The 22,414-nt window shown below is 37.9% G+C and overlaps 1 protein-coding gene and 1 long non-coding RNA gene across 3 annotated transcripts in view; one reads left to right on the top strand and one right to left on the bottom strand.

Annotated features, from left to right (window-relative positions):
* Window positions 1-12,570, top strand: part of LOC122751060 — a 78,819-nt gene extending 66,249 nt beyond the window's left edge. The window contains exon 3 of the long non-coding RNA XR_006355768.1: window positions 12,253-12,570. This is a non-coding gene — a long non-coding RNA (uncharacterized LOC122751060). The remainder of the gene's footprint in view (window positions 1-12,252) is intronic.
* CLYBL (citramalyl-CoA lyase) overlaps window positions 1-22,414 on the bottom strand; it is a 396,026-nt gene that overhangs the window by 61,164 nt on the left and 312,448 nt on the right. The gene's annotated exons all lie outside the window — the stretch shown is intronic.

Below are 22,414 nucleotides of genomic sequence, written 5' to 3'. Positions count from 1 at the left end.
TAGTTTCTTATCACTGGAGGTCTTCAATTGGAAATGTTACTGAAAATGTTGTCTATTGGATTTCTGCTCTCTATGGGTTGGACAAATTAACTTTGTAGGTCTCATTTAACACTGGGATTCTATGACTGTATGCTTTGCCCCATGTCGTGGGTTATATAAAAAAATGTAGATTGCAAAGATTACATCTGTTTTGAATAGACATTTTCATATTTTAAAAAGAAAATGGTCAGGGCAGCTAGGTGGTGCAGTGGATAGAGCACTGGCCCTGGATTCAGGAGGACCTGAGTTCAAATCCAGTCTCAGACATTTGACACTTACCAACTGTGTAACCCTGGGCAAATCACTTAACCCCAACTGCCTCGCCCCCCCAAAAAAATGGAGACATGTTTATCCATTTAAGAAGGCATGATTGACAGTTTTTCTGAGTTTCAAAAGAACTGTCAACTCACAAATGTTTCAACAGCCTTGCCCTAAATAAACTGTGCAAGTAGAACTAGTTCATTCTTTAATTAACAACTTTTCTTGCTTCTTAGACATATACTTGACATCCCATGACATTCCTTTGAAAAGTCAAAGGATCGTGGGATGTAGAACCCCAAAAGTCATCTTGTCATTACAGATGGGGAGCTGAGGGCCAGAGATGACATAATTTACCAAAGTCACACTGCCGGTAAGTGGCAGAGGTGGGATTTGAACCCAGGCCAGACAGAATCTTCTCACTCCAGAGCCAGTGCTTTTTTCCAATATAAGATATTATCCCTTTAAGGTACTTCCCTTTCATATGGAGCAGAAAAAAAGTACTTTTGCATAAAGAAAAAGTGTTCAACTAATAGAGAGTGGAAGATATCTTGAGTAGATGAGCAGTTTTATGTCTAAAAGATTAGTAAAATAACTGGTTTAATAAAAACCAATAAACCATATATGTAAAGAAACACAGTTGTCAAATGAGATTCTATTTATTTATTTATTTATTTTTGCGGGTCGGTGAGGGTTGTGACTTGTCCAAGGTCACACTGCTAGTAAGTGTCAAGTGTCTGCCACCGCATTTGAACTCAAGTCCTCCTGAATTCAGGATCGGTGCTTTATCCACTGTGCTACCTAGCTGCCCCATGTCAAATGAGATTTCAGCAGTTTGGGACAGAAAGTGAAGTGTAGTATATACATACTGATTTAAATCACATTATAAAGGATGTAGATTGATGCTTCATTTGAATTAAATTTGATGATTTAAAGCATGGATTCTTAGATTAAAACATTTATTAAGCACTTACTATATCCCAGGTACTGTGCTACATGCTAGGGATAAAAAAAAAAAAACACCAAAAAACTAGACAGTCTGCTGTTGTTGTTTGTCTTGTGTTCTGGAAAAGGACCATGACATCAGGGTAATGTCATGACTTGAAGTGAATTGGATTTAAGGGAGTGAGGGCTGTGCAAGGTCACCATCCTTACTCTCTCCTCCAGAGCCATCTGGGTCCAGTGGCAAGATATACATCAGGATGACTGGAGATGGCCCCGAATGTTTTTTTTAAGGCAATGGGGGTTAAGTGACCTGCCCAGCGTCACTCAGCTAGTAAGTGTCTGAGGTGAGCTTTGAACTCAGGTCCTACCAACTTCAGGGCCAGTGCTCTATCTACTGTACCACCTAGCTGCCCCAGACAGTCTCTACTCTCAGGAAGCTTATATTTTAATGGGGGAACACAACATATAAAGTGGGAGGGTTGTACTCACACAGGGGTACGGCAGGTGTGAAAGTGAAGCAGACTAGAGATTAAACTGGGAGGGGAATGAGCAGTGTCGCTGGGGCTTCAGATGATATGGCAGTTCTGACCTTAACTTTTTTGTGTCATGGCTCCCTTTGTCAGTCTAATAAAACTTATGGATCCCTTCATAGAATTTTTTTTAATGCACAAGACAACATGCAAAGGATTACAAAAGAAACCAATTATATTGAAACACAGTTACCAAATTTTTTTAAAGTTCATGGATCCCGCCCTCCCCCCCCCCCCGCCAGATTAAGATTCTCTCACTTAAAGGGAGCAAAGAAAGAACTTTTATTTATTAAAATCTGAAGAATATAAGTATGGAGAAATAGTTTTTTTAGGGTATAGCATATGAAAGAATACTATTTTGAGAATTTGCTGATGGTTGGAGCTATACTGCCAGCTTATTTGCATGTAACAGTTTTAAGACTCAAGTAGGTAAAACTCACAGTGAAAAACCATATAACTGGAGACTGAAGAATGATTAAATAAGGACTGTTTCTTCATTGCTGAGAAAACAGAAGTGAAGAGGTTTTCTCACCTGGACAGTGGGTAAGGATCAGCAGACCATCAGTTAGGAGAAAAGTGGCTTTGTGTGGTACATACTTCCCTGAATGGAATAGTCACATCAAAGCCGGAAGTCCCAAGTTCTGAGTTCTCTCAGATACATGGGATTTACTTCTATATGTGTTTCCCTGATAAGTTTCTATAAAAGGAATGTTTACTCTTCTCCACATATACTGAGTACATGCTGGCTTATGTGTAGATTTTAACATATTTATTATTCTTGCCTTTGACTTAATATGAGTGCAAGTGATATTTTTATTTCTTTTGTCTTACTGCTAATAATTTAGTTATATTTAGGAACTAGAAGGATCACTATTGTAAGCGACTGGTTTGTATAAATGGAGGCATATTAGTGAGGGTTCAGAAGCTAAACTAGTGAATGGGAGTGTATTCCCCCATGTAACAACTTGGTAGTGGTCCTTTTCTAGGAACCTAGACTGCCACATGACCCTGATATACTATATTACTTCCATTTTTAGATATGTTCCAACTCCCATGAACTCTTTTTTGTAGTAATAAAAAAATTAAAAACACAAAATATAAATAGGGAAACATTTAAGTAAAACCAACCAATACAGTCACTAGACTGTTTATACAGCATTTTACACCTGTAATTCCTCAATTTTCTACTAAAAGGAGATATACAGTTCTTCTTCCCTTCCCACCAGGCCAAGATTGATCATTACATTTATTCAACATTGTGCTGTTTCAGTCTTTTTTCCATTTAGGTTATTGTATTAATTATATATACACATATATACATACATTTATGTATGTATATACACATATATATATAGTTTTCTTGGGTCTGCTTATGTCACCATGCATCATTTCATACTAGTCTTCTATTCCTATCAATTCCTCATAGTCTTTATTTCTTACAGCACAATAATATTCTATTTCATATGCCACACTTTTTTTTCCAGTTGTTCCCCAGTCAATGGGCATTGCTCCTTAATGAGGCTGTATAGATTTTGATTGAAATATGTCTGTCTGGGTGCCAACTGCTTCCACAGCACTTTTGGGAAACTGCTGACACAAAGACTCTTATCTCCACAAGTATGAGATTATAAAAGTTTACAGATAGAAATATAAACATCGAGGATGAAGGCACAAACAGGCTTTCAATTAAAACAAATCAAGCTAACACTAATTTAAGCTGGCTGCAAGGTGCAGTCTTTGACTTTTTTCATCTTCCTGAGGAGGCTTTATGCTGGGTGGCAGATTAACACCACAAACCAGGATTCATTAGTGTTAATTAATTGTCATGGATGCTATGAATGAACTAGTGCACTGGAGGAATGGGGCAACAAGATTTTCAGCCTTATCTTTCTAATATAAAGCAAAGAAATATTTCTTGCAGGTATAGAGAATGATTTTCACAAACTATTTTAATGTACCTATTTTCAAACTTAAGAGGTGAAGATTCCCTCCCCTTGCTCCCATCCTATGCTTTCTATAGATTTCATTCTTGTTTTCTCTAATCACTCAAAAATAGATTTCTTAATCACGGACATTTCCTTTTTTTCATGGGTTTTTTAGCCTGGCTGTCTAGCAACCCCCAAAGAAATCTGGAGTCAGAAGGAAAAAAATTCAATTGCTGGGATATCAGAGGGTTAGTTATATCTAACTCTATCAAATCTAATTAGTGATTAACGTAACTTGGATTTAGATAGTTATTAAATCTAACTATATCACATCTAATTAATTATTAAGCTAACTTGGATTTAGGTGGTTTGCTATTAAATCTACCTGTTTTAAAAAGGAAGTCTTTCTATCTATGTCATTCATTTGCATCATTTTTTTTTTACTGAAACCAACAAAAAATGGAAGAGAAGAAAAGAATTGTGAAAAAATTAAAGAGTAGAATGAGAATGACTCAGAAACAGAAAAGGAGAGACTTATTACAGGAAATTTATTTTATGGTGTTTTTTTCCCCACAAGCTCTGGTAAACTGCTGAAGCTATGGTAGGGCTGTAGAGAGATCTTCCTTTCCACGGACCAAGTTATATTGTGTCAAGTTTTCTCTTATTTGTTTCCAATAACAAGAAATATCTGGCATCCTACGATTTATAGAAACAATGTGCAACTTGGAGGAAGCAGTGAAGACCCTTGGAACAAAAGCCACGTGATGTGCTTAGCTTGCTGACACCAGGGATGTCAATCATATTTTATAATTAAGCAATTTCCCTGGGAAGATGCTAACAAAATAGGAGGCAATGGCTGGCACCAGGGCTGGATTTTCATTCTATTTTGCACCTTTTTCTCCTTGAAGTGCTTCCCATTTACACTTTCCCAGCATTATTATTTGTGGCGTGCTGGATGCCGAGCTATTTAGGGATTCCTTCCCCTTTTGCTTCCAGTAAGATCTTCATGAAGCATTTAACGTGAGAACAAGCAGGTTCATTTACTGCACTGGTGAGACAGGCTATTTGAAGCATCTTTGCAACACTGCCACGTTTTCAGCTTGAAATTCTCAGGCCTCCATCCCAGAGGTAGGAATCCTTGCCAAAGCCTTGTTTATGTAGACACCAGGTGTGATCCAGTACAACAGATGCATGCACGCTAAACAGTTTCTATAAACCAGGCACCCAAATTAAATCTGTATCCTCCCATGCAAGATGCAGGTAAAAGCCTCATTGGGCTACGTTTGGCCAAGGAAAGCCACTGAACATATGGTAGCAGAATGATATCCCACCTACTACCTACCCCCCTCTTTGGGTCTGCTGAGTTATTTCTTAAAAGTTATCACTTGGGGCAGCTAGGTGGCCTAGTGGATAGAGCACCGGCCCTGGAATCAGGAGTACCTGAGTTCAAATCCGGCCTCAGACACTTAACACTTACTAGCTGTGTGACCCTGGGCAAGTCACTTAACCCCAACTGCCTCACTAAAAAAAAAAAAAAAAGTTATCACTTATCAAAGTTCATCACCAGATGATTGATTTAGAGGTAGAGAAGATCTCTGAGGTTATCTGACCCTCCCTTTATAGATGAGGAAAGTAAACACGAGAGAGGTTAAGTGGCTTGATCAAGGTCACATAGGTAATAAATAGCTGAATCTGAACCCACATTTTAAAATTCTAGATTCCCTCCTCTTTCCACTAGACAGCAATCAGCCTGGAAACCTACCAGGTCAGGTTGTTGGGAATATATATCATAAATGAAATCTCTAATTTAATATTGACTTGATTCATGTCTTATAGTACTCGATTGTTATTCCACAGATCTCATTATTGTACTGTAGGGTATGGGTTTTGGATTGCCAATTAACAGAGCATTTGGGTTAACAGATTTCCAGAAAAAAATAACCAAACAATTAGCTTTTAATGCACATAAACTTCCCGCCCCAACCAAAGTCTCATTCCAATATTTCACTGTGGCGTGGAGATTACTGCGGGTTCTCAAAGGCTATGCCAAGACAATGCAAGCTCAAAAAGGCTCCACCAAGTAGAAAAGGCTTCAAATAAGGGCTGGAAATGGTCTATGTATTTGTTGTTTGAGGACTAGCCTGGCTAACCAGTCCATCAATCAGCATCTGTTAAGTGCCAAGTACTGTGCTAGGTGCTGAGGATGCATGAAGTACCCTGAAGGAGCTAAAAATTCTCTAGGGGAGTTCAGAGAGACTATGAAGATTGTCTACCAGGTGATGAAGTGTTTAAGCCATAGCAACTCATGTAGACCATCTACTGAAGTGTGGAGAGTTGAATTGGTGGAGAAAATACCCTCACTAATGAAATCAAGAATCTTTAAAGTCCTAAAGAAAGCAGAATTTCCTTTCAGGGTTCATAAATATAAGTTATTATTATTGTTAGATAAAAAAATAAATTTACATAATTTTGGTTGGAAAGGAATAGCAAGCTGCGCATAGTAGATTTGCAGTTTCAGCCTATCTTTTGTTGTTGGTGTGTTTTTTTGTTTGTTTGTTTTGGTGGGGCAATGAGGGCTAAGTGACTTGCCCAGGGTCACACAGTTCGTAAGTGTCAAGTGTCTGAATCCAGATTTGAATTCAGGTGCTCCTGAATCCAGGGCCAGTGCTTTATCCACTGGGCCAGGTAGCTGCCCTAGATTTGCAGTTTCACAAACAATCATCTTTTTTATTGTACTATGTTATAAAAATGCTTGTTTTATTCCATAACTTAAAATAAAATACATTTTAAAGAACAATAAATGTCAATAGAGGGAAACTAAGAATCAACTAGGAAGAAATCTAGAAAGCAATTACACATAGGGGCAGAATGACTAGTTTCGTCCCCTTTAATCCTGGTGTTTTCCCTTGCTTAGGGATATCCAGTTTATCCTGCTTGTTGCCTGTTTTAACAAAGTAGTTTTCATTTTGGTTTTGCCATTTGTGTGTAAGCTCCAGAGATTATCATTTGCCTTCTTCATATCTTCAGGTCTTAGCACAGTGCTTGGCATATAGTAAATGCTTAATAAGTGCTTATTGAGTGAATGACTTACTGACTTGATGAGGAGAGTGTCATGGTGTTCATAGTTGGAACGTTCTCAGGTAAAAACTGGACAGATTAACTAGAAACCTGAGGAGAGCAGAGGCTGCTTTTGGAGGATAGGTGGAAAGTTGTTTATATGTTGTTTAGCTTGTTCTGAAGCTTCTCCAAGCAGACCTCTGGTAGCTTACTTGTATAGTACTCAAATTTCTTCCCAGAAGGCTGGAATTTGGCACAGTGTCTTTTGTGGCTCTCTTGATCTTGTGTTCTCCAATTCAAATTGAGCCAAATGAATATAAGCAAATGCATTAAAACATAATATTAAAAAGCACCTCCCATTGTCCTCTCCCCACTCCCCTGACCACCACCATTTCCAGCCTTGTATATTGTACCCTAGGCTGCTGCCTACTGTACCTATCCATAGTGCCAGCTCTACCGTCTCTCCTCAAGTCCAATCATAGAAAAAAAGAAAAAAAGAAGAGGTGATCTTAAGTGGACCTTTGGGGCTACACAGGGGCGAAGGAACACCATAGGATCTTTACGTAAGTTTCTAGAATTCCTTTAATTTGAGTCTGTCTCTAGAATAGATTTAGACAAATCAATTTATTCCTTATCAAGACAGAACTTGAATGCTTTGGGATAATCCCATGGGGGTATGGTAGCCTCCATCCCAAAGTCCTTTGTTTTGTAAAGGTAGGTGGAAAGAATTTGATATCAGGAGACATAGGTTCAAATTCCAGCTGTGGTACTTGATAGTCATATGAACCTGTACAAGTCAAACTCTCAGAGCCTCTATCTTCCCATCTGTAATATGGGGATAAAAATCCTTGTGCTATGCTCTGTTGGAGAGGTTTTGTGAGTCAGATGAAATTATAAACCTTGAAAAATTAAGTAAACATGAGTTATTTTTTTTCATAAGAGAAGGAAATCAACAGTCAGAGAAGCACTTACAGTTTTGCCTTGATAAGGAATAGATCGATTTGTCCAATTCAATTGTAAAGGTAGACAGAAGTTAAGGGAATTCTAGAAACTTCGGTAAAGATTCTATGTTGTTCCTTTGCTGGTGTGTAGCCTTAAAGATCAGTTTAAGATCACCTCTTCTTTTTTCTTTTTCTTTCTTCTTTTTTAAAAATTGGACTTGAGAAGAGATGGCAGAGCTGGCACTATGGGGAGGTAAGGCAAGCAGCAGCCTAGGATGCAATATTACAAGGCTGGGGGTATGGGAAGAGAGGACAATGGGAGATACTTTTTAGGGTTATTTTTTAAAAATGCATATATTTGTGCAGAATCCCAAGAACACATGAGGATATTGTCAAGATAAATCATGAACCCTGATCCATGAGTTTTAAAAACCATGAAAGACAGGACATACTGCACAAAACAAATGGAATAACAAGGTATTCATACAAGCTTCACTGGCTCAGGAAGGATGCCTTTCGTTTATTGCACGTATTTTTAATGCCAAAAAATACCACTCTCCATGGCATGTAGTTATTCCTTTTGTGATAGGTTGCAGGTGTTATAGTAAAATCTCTGTTGGAGAGTAGCCAGTAAAATACAGAAGGCAAGATTTTCAAGTGGGGCATGGATAGTTTCCAACCTTGCCTAGAAACTCTTTGTTCCAGCTCTGATAGCCAGCTCTGTGGGTCTCTTCCCATATTCTTCCTTCTCAGACCCCAGATAGGAATGTTTGGAGGCTGGATTGGTGTCAAAAGATTATGTGTTTGGATGACTAAATAAAGCCATTGGATAGTTCCAGCAGCTCTCTGGAGCTATGGGCTTACCGTGCCTTTGGGAAGGAACTTAAACCTGAAACTCTGCTAAAGCAGGAGCTCTATTTTGAGGTGTGGGTTCATCAATTCTTAGAGAAGGCAGTCCCAGTACAGCTAGGTGGTATGGACCCTAGAGTCAGGAGGACCTGAGTTCAAATCTGTCCTCAAATACTTAACTAGTTGTGTGACCCTGGGCAAGTCACTTAACCTTGATTGCCTCAAAAAAGAAGGCAGTCCTTTGAGTCAAGAGAATCCTTTGGATCTGAAGTGGGGAGTCTACTTGGGGGAAGCAAGGAAAATTTTTCGGGGGGCTTATATACTTCTACATGTGCCATATACCTTGCATGGATACTTCCTATTATCTATTAAAAATCCAAAGAAATAGAAAACTTAGCTTGCCATGTTATGAAGGAGCCCAGCCATGCTTACTTCATTCCTGGCTTAACTCACTCAGTGGACTTCTCTACCTTTTAGACAGTACCCTTGACCCCTTCCCCTTCAAGTTCCTCTTTATGTGTTGTCTTCCCCCATTAGAATGGAAGCTTCTTGAGGGCAGGAACCATTGTCACTTGTATTTGTATCCCTGGGACTTAGCATAGTTCATGGCACATGACAAGTGCTTAATAAGTGACTCATCTGTCTAGAAATAAAATAAAATGAAATGAAGCAAAATGGCAAAACCATACAATAAGAAATATTCCAAATAGGTCCCTGGAGATTCAACAGACTGTGACATTCACCTAGACTAAGCTAATAACCAATTACTTTTGGGGGGCAGAAAGCCCTTAGGCTTTTGTAGTCAGTCCCATATATTTCATATGTGGGAAATAGAAGACAAGTTGAAATCAGGGCAGAGATCCAGCTGTAGCCAAAATGCAAGTACTAAGCAAGGAGTAAAGCAAACAGGTCGGCTCCTTGCTTTCAGTTTGATTTGTGGTGGGATTATTAGGAGCCCTAGTTAGCCAAGCCCCTTGTGGATGCCAGTGAGGAAACACTGGTCGGTGCTCAGCTTACTGTGACCCATTCCTCTCTTTTAAAGAAAAAGAGGAAGAGAAATAAATCCCAGCAAAACCAATCAATACATCAAAAAATTCTTAAAATATATTTAATATTCCACATCTGTGGACCTCCTACCTCTGCAAAGAAGTGAAATGGCCACCATTGTCTTTCAAAAGACCCTGAATTCAGGGGCTTAAATTGTATCAGAGTTGGTGGTTTATCTTGATGATAACCTTTATTCCTCAGATTCTGTCCATCATGATGCATTATCTTAAATTGCCCATGCCAAGCATCAGTTAATGGCCAAACTGGAGAAATGCTAGTTTAAGGAGAGGAATGGGTTTCTAGGATACATAATAAGCCATCAAAGAATCTGTATGGATTCATACAAGATGGATACCTTACTATATAGGGGGATCTCCATCTTCATAAAAGACCTGAAGTCATTCCTTTCATCTATTGTTTTATAACCCAACTTCTCCACCCTGAGACACTTCTCATTTATCTCCTGAAACACCCTAAGGCTTTCCGGTATAAACCAGAGAAAGAAAGTAAGGTTAATAACTTAAAAACTAGTTTACTTCACCTCTGATCTTGATTTGTAGAGCAACAGCTCATCCCAGAAATGGACATATGCAGGGTTTCCATGGCCACACTATCTCCGTCAATGCCCCAGATCTGCAGGTACTTCTGAAAGTTGAGTGATGCAGAAAGGAAAAACAAAACCCAACAACAACTATATAATCTGGAAGAAGGAGCCGCTTGCAGCTAAAACTACCTTGGAGGCACAGAGATACCACCTCAAGGGAGCACAATACCCTATCATTATTCACACTGACCATAACAATCTAGAGAACATTCTCTCTGCCAAGTAGTTCAACTTATAAGAGATTCTGACTGGGCATTATTTTTCAGTAGTTTCAATTTCATAATCACCTCCATACTACAATAGGTAGACCATTGTGTTGTCATGAAAACCTGAAGCTAAGCATTCACTGGATCCATCATGCTGACAGATCCTTGTACAGACTTTAAATTACAGCTGCTAAATCTTGGCTAAATCTATAAGAGTTACACATGCTAAAGAGCAGCAGGTGTGGGACACTTATACCCACGCTTAGCTGTCTGCCTTCTAAGCAGTCACAGTACCTTCATCCAGAAGGAGAGGAGGCAAGGGAAACAAAGGAAAAGGAAAAGGGCTCATATGTACAAAGATATTTACAACAGGAGGCTCTTTTGTGGTGTCAAAGAATTAGAAACTGAGAGGATGCCACATCATTTAGGGAATTGCTGAATGAGTTATGGCATATGAATGTGAAAGGATACTATTGAGTTGTAAGAAATGATGAAGGGGATGGGGTCAGAAAAATCTGGATAGATTTATATGAACTGATGTAAATTGAAGCGAGAAGAACTAGGAGAACCTTGTAATGATAATCAGCTGGGAAAGACTTAGCTACTTTGGTCAATAAAATGATTCGTCACAGCTCCAAAAGACTTGTGATATATAATGTTATCCATGTTCAGAAAGAGAACTGATGAACTCAGGATGCAGAACAAAGCATATTTTTCCTTTATTTTTCTTGTTTTCCCCCACCCCCAAATATGATTAATACAGAAATATGTTTTGCATGACAATTTTTGTATAATGGGTATAGTATTTCTTGCTTTCTCAATGAGTAGGGGACAGGGTGGAGGGAGGAAGATGTTGTAAAATTAAAGATAAATATAAAATTTTAATTAAACAATAATGGAGGGCAGCTAGGTGGCGCAGTGGATAAAGCACCGGCCCTGGATTCAGGAGTACCTGAGTTCAAATCCGGCCTTAGGTGCTTGATACTTACTAGCTGTGTGACCCTGGGCAAGTCACTTAACCCCCATTGCCCTGCAAAAAAAAAAAATAATTAAACAATAACAAGGAGGGAAATTAACTTAATTTAAAATGAATAAACATTTATTTTCCTTAGTATCTCTCCTTACCTCATTGGAGGGAAAAAGAAAAACAAAACCATTGTAGCAAATATGTAGAGTAAAGCAAAATAAAATCCCTTACTGACCATATTAAAAAATATATACTTCATTCTGTACCTTGAGTCCATTACTTCTATGTCATGGGTAGAATCCTTCCTCATTAGTCCTCTGGAATCATGCTTGGTCACTGGCCTGATCAGATTTCTTAAGTCTTTCAAAGTTGCTTGTCTTTACAATGTTGATGGTATAGAAATTGTTCTTATACTGCTCACTTCACTCTGAATCAGTTTTTACAAGTTTTCCCTGGTTTCTTGGAAACCATTAGTTTTGTCATTTATTATAGTATAGTTGAATTCTATTATATTCATATACTTTCATTTATTTAGCCTTTCCCCAGTTGATGGGTGAGCACTCCCTTAGTTTCCAGGTCTTTGCCACTATAAAAAGCTGCTACATGGGTCTAGAGACATCAAAGAAAAGAGAAGGACCCATATGGGTGTGTGCAATTCATGGTCTTTCAGATAAAGACATATTTTATGTGGTAAATCATTCTTATTCTAATGGGTAGACAACACATTAACTTGGCAATAAAAATGGTTTTTAAAAATGTTTTTGGAGCAAGAGGAAGATCAAAATGGGGACAAGACAGCTAATGGAATAGATGGAATAATTATAATAGTTCATGATAAGGTTGAACTACTAAATTATTATTTTGCTTCTATCTTTTCTTTTAAGGAAAATGATATTCGGACCTGGAACAAAAATGGCTAGTGGTGCACAAGATCCAAGATAAATGAGAAGAAGGTCTGACTGCTTCTAGTTGCCTTCAATGAGTTCAAGTTATTAAGTCTATATAAACTAAATCCTGGAGTACTGAGGGAGAAAAAAAGCCAAAACCCAAAACTGTGAGATATGATTGCTGAGCTGCTGGTGATAATCTCTGAAAGATCTTGGAGAACAAAAGATGTTCTAGAGGACTGGAGAAGAGCAACTGTTCTATACATTTTTGGACATTAACAGTGTAGGAATGTTTTGCTTGATTATGCATATTACAAGGGATTTGTTTTTCTTTCTTTTTTTCTCAGGGTGGGAGGATATGGTGGAGGGATAGAAAGAAAAGGGGATCATATAAGTATTTTTTTTTTTGGTGAGGGAATTGGGGTTAAGTAACTTGCCCAGGGTTACACAGCTAGTAAGTGTTAAGTGTCTGAGGCAGGATCTTGAAACTCAGTTCCTCCTGAATCTATCCACGGCAATGTAAGTATATTTTAAATTCACTTTTATTTTCAGTTTCAAATGTTATCTCTTTCCCTTCCCTCTCCCCATTGAGAGGTCAAGAAAAACAAAACCCATTACAAATACATATAGTTATACAAAATATATTCTCCCATTAGCCATGTCCAAAAAATAAAAATAAAAGAGAAGTAAAGATGGACTATTGGAGTCCATCAGCTATCTCGCAGGAGGTGGATAACATGTTTCATCATATGTCCTTTGGAATGATGGTTGGTCATTGAATTGATTAGAATTCTTAAGTGTTTCAAAGTTGTTTGTCTTTACAATACTGTTGTTACTACATAAATTGTTCTCATTCTGCTCATTTCACTTTCATCAGTTCATACAAGTTTTCCTAGGTTTTTCTGAAAACCCAACCCCTTCATCATTTCTTATAGCACTACAGTATTCCACCAATTCATATACCATAATTTGACCTGCCATTTCCCAATTAATGGGCATTCCCATAGTTTCCAAATCTTTGCCACTACAAAAGAGCTGCTACAAACATATTTGGACATATAGATCCTTTCCCTCTTCTTTGAGGTATAGATCTAGTAGTGCAATTTCTGGGTCAAAGGATATGTACAGCTTAATAGCTTTTTAGTTATGGTTCCAAATTGTTAAGAATTTTTTAAAACATACGGTAGAGAATAGAAGAAAGACCAGAAGGAATCACAGACAATCAGCACAACTTCAAAATGACATGGTGAATTTATTATATGCTTTTTAAAAAGCAAGCTCTATATGATAGAAATTTGCAGTCTCCTTTACAATTCTCTTCTGTTCTATTATTTATATACACACATATATGTATATATGGAAATGCTCATTTTATCTGAGATTTATTTGTCCAGAATAAAGTAATAATAATTTGAAATTAGAAAAAAAAAAGAACAAATGTCCTGATTTTTCAAAAAAGGGAAAAGGATGGAATCTAGAAACTATAACAGACTGCTAGAATACATTATTAAAAAGATGGCAAAGTTCTTCTATCTTTGGGCTCAAAAAATCAATTTCACAAGTATGGGATGGATAAAGGATATATGGGTAGACAGCAGTCTTGTGCAAAAATACTTGGGGTTTTAGTGTATTCTGTGTTTAATATGAGATAGCAGGATGATATGGCAGTCTAAAAAACTAATGTTATGCAAGGCTTCATTAAGAGAGGCCTAATGTTCCAAAAGAGAGATTGAATAGTTCTGCTGTGCTTTTCTAATCACACAGGATCATAGATTTAGAAGGGGTGGTGGTGTTTAGTCATTTCAGATACGTCCAATTCTCCATGACTCCATTTGGAACTTTCTTGGTAAAGATACTGGAGTGGTTTTGCCATATCCTTTTCCAGATCAAGAAAGTGAGGCAAACAGCATTAAATGACTTGTCCAGGGAGAGTCACACAGCTAGTTAGTGTCTGAGGCTGGATTTGAATTCAGGCCTTCCCGATCCTTGACTTGGTGTTCTATCCACTGTGCCACCTAGGGTCTGAAATGGATGGTAGAAGTCATCTAGTCCAACCCTCTCCTTTTCTAAACAAGGAAATTGAGGTATAGAGAGGTTCAGTGATTTGCCCAAGATCAGACAGTAAGTAGCAGAGTTGGGATTTGAACCCATGTCATATGGCTACAAATCCCAGACTCTCCACTATACTATATTGCCTCATACCATCTAGCATATGGTATGTTCCATTCTGGACAGCACATTTTAAGCAAGATCTATCTATCCATCTAATTATCTATCTATATCTATCTCATCTATCAATCAATCTTGATCATCTATTTAGCTATCATCTATCTATATCTATCTTATCTATATATCCATCTGTCATCTATAAATCTATCATCTAGTTATGAAATTATTTTAAGGCAGTACTTTAAGGAAGAGACAGAAATTCAAAAGATTGACAGATTCAGACTAAGTCACCAAATGACCAAAAAGTAATACTGCTTTCCACCTCCATGAAAGAATCTTTGACCAGTTAGACAAGACTTAAACAAACTGGAGTGTATCTAAAATATGGTGACCAGGAAAATGGAAAGACCATAAAACACTGCACCTAAGAGTCAAGTTAAAGCTAAGCCTGGAGAAAAGAAGACTTCAGAGAAACAGGAGAGCTATCTTTTAATATCTGAAGGGCTATCCTGTGAAAGAAGGTTTATATTTGTCCTGCTTGGTCCCAAAGGACAGAAATACCCACAATCAATGTAGAAGTCAATTTAGTCATGATGTAAAGAAAAAATCTAACCATCAGAGCTGTCCCAATGTGGGACCGGTTGCTATGGGAAGTGGTAGTTCCCCCCCCCACCATGGGGCAATGAGGGTTAAATGACTTGCCCAGGGTCACACAGCTAGTAAGTGTCAAGTGTCTGAGACTGGATTTGAACTCAGGTCTTCCTGAATCCAGGGCCAATGCTCTATTCACTGTGCCACCTAACTACCCCGGTAGTTCTCTTCTGACAGAGGTCTTTAGGCAAAAGTTGGGAATATGTAAAAGGGATTTGGGGTTAGGCACAAGTTGGATTACAGAGCCTCTGAGGTCCTTGCCAGTTTTAAGATTCCCTGATTCTATGACCTTGGAACTATATTTACATTGCTACAAATTTGCCCAGCATGGAATCTTGTTACATAGTTCATTCAGATTTCCCAGGTGGAACAAGCTCTTTTACATAACCAATGGTTTTTTTACCCTACCGAGTGATCCCCCAGGGAGAGCTAACACACCTGGCCCATGCCCTCTGCATGTCTATGCCTGTGTGATGCAGGTTCCTTAGTTAATGACTAAGATGTACACCTGCATTATTGGAAGCCATCATGGTTCACTTCCAATACGCCTCTGGAACAGCCAAAGTGTTCTATGATCATGAAACTGATTCCTAGAGAGACCTAGAGTACAGAGGACTCACAACCTTACCCCCAAATTGAAGAAGGTGCTAAGGAAACGTGGTCGGAATTACATGCAAGAAGGATTCTGAATCAGTATTTTTCCCTAATATTTTAATTTTTGTTATTTGTCCTGTTTTAGGCCATATTTCTTGCAAAGAGGGAAGACTGTAGGATCATCGATTTAGAGCTGGAATGGATCTTAGAGGCTGCCAAGTGCAACTCTCCCATTGTACAAATGAGGAAACTGAGGCACAGAGAGGTTAAGTGGTATGCCTAGAGTTATATAACAAGATTTGAATTTTAGGCTCTTTGTTCTTCAAGTCCAGCACCCTATCCACTATACTACCTGGAAAGATTCTCCTTTTGCTACCATATCTTAAAAAAAAACATAGTATTTTATTGATGTTTTTCATTTTTTACAACAAATCCTTTTCTTTTTTCTTTTTTCTTTTTTTTTGGGGGGGAGACAATTGGGGTTAAGTGACTTGTCCAGGGTCACATAGCTAGTAAGTGTTGAATGTCTAAGGCTGGATTTGAACTCAGGTCCTCCTGAATCCAGGGCCGTTGCTCTAAGCACTGTGCCACCTAGCCACCTCAATTCATTTTTAAGTTTATTACTACTTCCCCCCATATCCCTACTTGCCTAATGAGACTTCTCTGTAACAAGAACAAACAAAAGAAAACTAACATATTGACCACTTATTACAGTCTATGACAAATCTATGTACCCCACAGTCCTCCACTTCTCTAAGATGATAAGGGGCCAAAAATTTGGATTCGGCATTTTTTAACAAACTGAGGAAATAAAAGAATGGAAGGCAGGTAAAGAATACATTGTAGAAATCTGGAAGAAACTTGACTAACACTTGGATTAAACGGCGAGGAAGAGGTAGTTCTATCAGATGTGGTAGAAAGAAAAAGCAATCGGGCCATTTGGATAAAGAGAGTACAAGCCAATAGTATGCTAAAGATAGGGCTTTGATAAAAGAAAAATTCCCTGGCTGCTTATTTTCCCATGTATAGTAGACTTTCTTTTACCTACAACCACACTAAATTATATAGGATCTGAAATCAGAAGTTGTTGTTGGGAGCAGAGTGGGAATGGGAATCAAAATGAGTGAAATGCCTGAGATCCTTGTTAAAGGTGATTTTAATAGTTGGATTCTAGGCTCTGGGGCTAAAAAGACCCCCCCCCAACTGATTAATTTAGCAATGTAATTGTGGAAAGCGCGTCCTCTTAAGCAATGTGCATCAGGGTTTCTACCCTTGGATAAAATTTGTTTACCAATGGTTTGGATAATGTTATACATGCTATATCCCTCCTTTTTTTTTAGCAGAAAGGTAGGTGACCCGATGAGAGCAGGCGGATTTCAGAGAAACCTGGAGGGTCTTGCGTGGCGCTGATGTAGTGAAGATGAACAGAACCAGGAGAACATTGTACAAAGTATCATCAACATTATGTGTTGATCAACTGTGATAGACTTGATTCTTCTCAGCAATACAATGGTACAAGAGAGTTCCAAAGGACTCATGATGGAAAATGTTCTCCAAATCCAGAAAAAAACCAACAACTGTAGAATATGGATGCAGATTGAACCACACTATTTCTTTTGGTTTTGGTGTTGTTGTTTTTCTTTTTTGAGGTTTTCCCTTTTTGCTCTGATTCTTCTTTCACAGCAAGACTAATGCAGAAATATGTTTAATGAGATTGTACATATATAACATATCAGATTACTTGCTGTCTTGGGGAGGGGGAAGGGAGGGGACAGAGGGAGAAAAATTTGAAACTAGAAATCTTATAAAAACAAATGTTGAAAAGTATCTCTACACGTAACTGGAAAATAATAAAATACTTTTATAATTAAAAAAAGAAAGGAGGTAACCTCAGGATCAGAATTTTATTGTTATACAAAGTCACGGGATCAGGTTTTCTTTGTTTTGTTTTTACTTAACTGATTTTCTTTGTTAAAAGAGAGAGTTCAGTTATAGGTATATTCAGAATTGACCATGATATATCTTAGAAGGCATCAATAAAAATTGACAAAAATATGTATATGGTATGTTTATTAGATTCCCAGATGATATAAAACTCAGAGAGATAAAAATATGTGAAATGTCAAAAGCAGAATTTGAAAAGATTTCAACAAGTTAGAACAATTGGGATGAATTAACTAAGAAGAAATTTTTTAGAGCCACATATTAAGAAGCTACCCTGTTTGTTCAATGGCTAATTAGCTGGATGAATATAGGACAGTTGAGAAATGGTTAAGTTGAAGGTCAAACTATAAGGGATCGATGTTTCTTCTTACCCTTATCTTTCTCTTATCCAAGCCCTTCTCTTAAAGTATACTGTAATAGAAACATAAAATATTAAGCAGAAGAGACTTTATAGGCCCCATGGGAATTTTGTTCTACTAATTGTATTTCAATATAATTGGTTTCTTTTGTAATCCTATGTATCATATTTTATACATTTAAAATCATTATTCTGGGAAGTCATCCACAGTCTCCACTGGATGTCCAAAGAGGTCCATCACACAAAACCAAGTAAGAACCCCTATTCCTGGCCATCTAGATCATCAAATTATTTGATGGATGGTGCAGAGAGGTGGAGTGATTCACTTAAATTCATCGTTCGTTAATAGCAGAGCTAGGATTGGTAATTAGTTCTCTTGAATGTCTGATCAGTGTTCTTTCAAATGAGGTAATATTAGTAAAGTGCTTAGCACAATGGCTAGAACATATTAGGTACTTTCTACCATCCAACATTGTCTTCTCTAGCATAATCCTAGAACTCAATGAACTTTCTTAGTCTGGCATCTTCATCTGTCTAAGCAAGGGATGAGATAGCCCTACTGTGAGTTCTCCTGGCCTTGTTCAGTCACCAGAGTTCATTCATTATTATCAGTAGCAAGAGCAATCCCTCTGGGTTCTTTCCGTGATTCTTACAATAGTTTAGCAAATCCCTTCTTGCACAGAACAGAACAGAGTCTGCACTAGCCTGCTCTGGTTCCCTTCCTTTTCAGTCTTTCCTGAGCTGCATCAGAAGGGTAGGAAGAAGGCTTCCTTCTCTGCAAATCCTCACATGGAGCAATAAGTTATTAGCCCTTGACCTCACCTTCCACAGGGAATCACCTATAATTCCTTTTTTTTTTTTTTTTTGGTGAGGTAATTGGGGTTAAGTGACTTTCCCAGGGTCACACAGCTAGTAAGTGTTAAGTGTCTGAGGCTGGATTTGAACTCAGGTACTCCCGAATCCAGGGCCGGTGCTCTATCCACTGCGCCATCTAGCTGCCCCAGGGAATCACCTATAATTCCTAAGAAAGGTCACCATACTTTTCTGTCTGTAGGAGTTGCTTCTACCAAGTACTAGGGAAGGCCTTCCTGTCATATAGTGTATAAGGGCTATTGCAGGGTAGAGTGCCCATGTGTGGGGAGAAGGGGGGGGAATTGGGGGGGAAGTGTTAAAATTTTGTCTGAGTGTTAGGAGGTAATTGTGTTTCCCCCTGCTGGCTATGTTGCTTGGGCCCACATGCACTTGAGCTTGTTCTTTCCCAAAAGCTGGGGTGAAACTGGGTTCACCATTCTGGCATGGGATTGTGTGACTATTGTAGCCCATTATGTAAAACGGTGCGAGACAATAATTCTAAGTTGGGGACAAATTTGGAATTATTTAATCATATATTCCTTTCACGTAGTTAATGAGTAATAGAATGGACAAATGTGAACTATTTAATAAAGTCATTTATGCCACTTTTATGAGGTTTAATAAACTTTTCCATTAAAATGGAATTACTTGGGGTTTTTTCTTTAATGCACTGGCAAAACTTGACAGCAAAAGCAAAAATTCCAATTTATACCAGTTCATTTTATTCAGCAAAATGAGGCCTTTATTAAAGTTTCACTCCCACTCCTTCACTAAGAGGAATGAAAGAATTTGTCCTTAAACTAACTCACGGTTAATAATGGGATAATGATGATGGTTAGTGGTCTCTGCCTTTTTGAGGAGTGTGTTCCCAAATAGATGACTAAAGTCAAGCCTCTGGGAAGTAGTGCTTTGCTCTATTACTTCCCAGTTCCTCCATCACCTCTGAGAACATTAGCCTGATTATCTATGTATAGTTCAACATGCAGTCTTCTATGCTTACTATAAGGAAAAAATAGAATAAGGCTACAGAGAATATTGAGTAATACTGTTTTCCAAGGGTAATGAAATATGGAAAGTGAAACAAGGGACAGTTTCTCCCAGCTAACACCTGAATTCAGACCTTTATTATCTGACTTGAAAGCTATTGCAACAGCTTCTGCACTAGTCCCTTTCTAATTCCTTTCCTCACTCTTTCTAACACATCTTACACACTGACTTAATAATCTTCCTAATACACAAACAATTATGTTACTAGCCTGCTCAAAAACCTTCAGAGGCTCCCTATTACCTATCAAACAAGGTCCAGCCTCTTCAGCTTGGAACCAAATGATTTGTGATCTAACTGTACACTATAGCCTGTGTACACACTGAATTCTATAGACTGTTGTTGGTGGTGGTCCTTCATTTTCAAAGAGGATCAATAACATCAAGGGTGATATCTTGACTTGTTTGTGAACTGGATTTAAGTGAGGCAGAGCTGCACAAAGTTGTCAGCCTCACTCTCTCTTCCCATCACTACAGTCCAGTGGCAAGACAAAAGTCAAGACGGCCAGTGACACACATACACAGCATAGTTCAGGAGAAAGCTCCAGCAGAAACCTGAATTATACTGGTGTGTGACCACAAGTTGGTCCCTTAACCTCTCTGAACCTCAGTTTCTCCCATTTACAATAAAACTTACCTCTTAACAGGACCCTAGTGAGGTTAAAAAAAATGCATGTCAAGCCTTTTGCTCACATTAGAGAACTATAGAAATGTCAGTTATGTTTAAGAGTACCATTTCTTCTAAGAGGCAATAGAGTTGTGGTATATGATTGTGACAGAATATTACTATGCTATAAGAAATTATGAGCTCAATGATCTTAGAAAAGCATAGAAAGACTTGCATGAAATAATGAAGAGTGAAATGAACAGAACCAAGAGAACACTGTATATACAGTAACAGAAATATTGTCTTAATGAAACAGTCGGGGCATCTAGGTGGTGCAGTGGATAAAGCACCGGCCCTGGATTCAGGAGGACCTGAGTTCAAATCCGGCCTCAGACACTTGACACTTACTAGCTGTGTGACCCTGGGCAAGTCACTTAATCCCCATTGCCCCACCAAAAATCAAACAAACAAACAAGAATGAAACAGTCATTTTGACTATTATAAATACCCAAATTAACTATAAAGGACATATAAAGAAAGAACTATCTGTATCCAGAGAAAGAACTGATAAAATAGAAGTATGTATGGAATAATTTTACATGCATATGTACCTATTTGTGTACAATGGTAGCCATTATAGGGGGAAGCAGGGGGAAGAAAAATGGGAAATAAAAGAAAGTTACATGTTTAAAAGGAATGAAAAGCTGTACATAATAGATTTGTGCTTTCATGTATAATCATCTTTTTATCATGCTGTTATAAAAGAATAAAATTCACAGAATTTAAAAATAAGCAATACAGTAGATAGAGAGCTGGCCTCAAAGGCAGGAAGATCTAGGTTCAGATCTTGCCTCTGCTACATATTGGCTGTGTGACTGTGGACAAGTCACTTACCTTCTCATTATTTTAGTGTAATATTAATTCTGCTAGGATTATAAATTGTAGGAAGGGTGCTAATTTGAATTGGTAGAGAGAATTTCCTCACATGGGAGTTCTAGATACCAATGAAGCCATAGGTATAGTCCCTATCCCTGTTTCCTCCATATAGCTTTCCCTGATCCCCATGTGCCAGAAGAAATGTGTCCTTTGTCTATATTCTTCTCACCAATGCAATGGTACAGAAGAGTTCCAGGGAACTCATGATAGAAGAGGTTCTCCAAATCCAAGAAAAAAAAAAAAAGAACTGTGGAGTATAGATGCTGATTGAACCATACTATTTCTTTTGTTTTGGGTGCTGTTGGGTTTTTTTTCTATTTTGAGGTTTTGCATCACTGCTCTGATTTTTTCTCTCGTAACAGGATTAATGCAGAAATAGGATTAATGTTATTATGTGTATATATATATATATGGATATGGATATATAGATATATAGATATAACCTATATCAGATTACCTGCTGTCTAGGGGAGAGGGGAGGGAGGGGAGGGAGGGAGAAAAATCTGAAATTGTAAAGCTTGTATAAGCAAAAGTTGAGAACTATCTTTACATGTAACGGAAAAAATAAAATACCTTATATGTAAAAAAAAAAAGAGTAATCAAAAGAGATTCAATAAAGTTAAGCTGTTTACATTAAAAAAAAAGAAATGTGTCCTTTGGAATTTTTAATACTTTGTACCTCTTCAATACAATTATATTGTATATCACAAATTTTTTTCTTCTATACATGTCTTATCTTCTCAAATAGTTTGCTAGCTTCTTGAAATCAAAGACTGTGTCTCCTTCATCAGTGTATCCCTTGGAATGTGGCACAGTGCCTAGGCCCTTCAACAGGTTTACTGAATTTGAAGAAATGGCCCAGTTCCATGGGGTTGGAATCACAGGGATTTAAAAACTATTCAAAACCAATAAGGTGTAACTGCTTTCAACACTTCCTTAATAGAAGTTGCTCAGCAATGCAAGATTACCCAAGTGGTTTAAATGGACAATAGAAACAAACAAAC

Source organism: Dromiciops gliroides, chromosome 3 (genome assembly GCF_019393635.1).
Source record: "Dromiciops gliroides isolate mDroGli1 chromosome 3, mDroGli1.pri, whole genome shotgun sequence".
Classification (NCBI taxonomy): Eukaryota; Metazoa; Chordata; class Mammalia; order Microbiotheria; family Microbiotheriidae; genus Dromiciops; species Dromiciops gliroides.
This window is presented reverse-complemented; position numbering and strand designations above follow the sequence as displayed.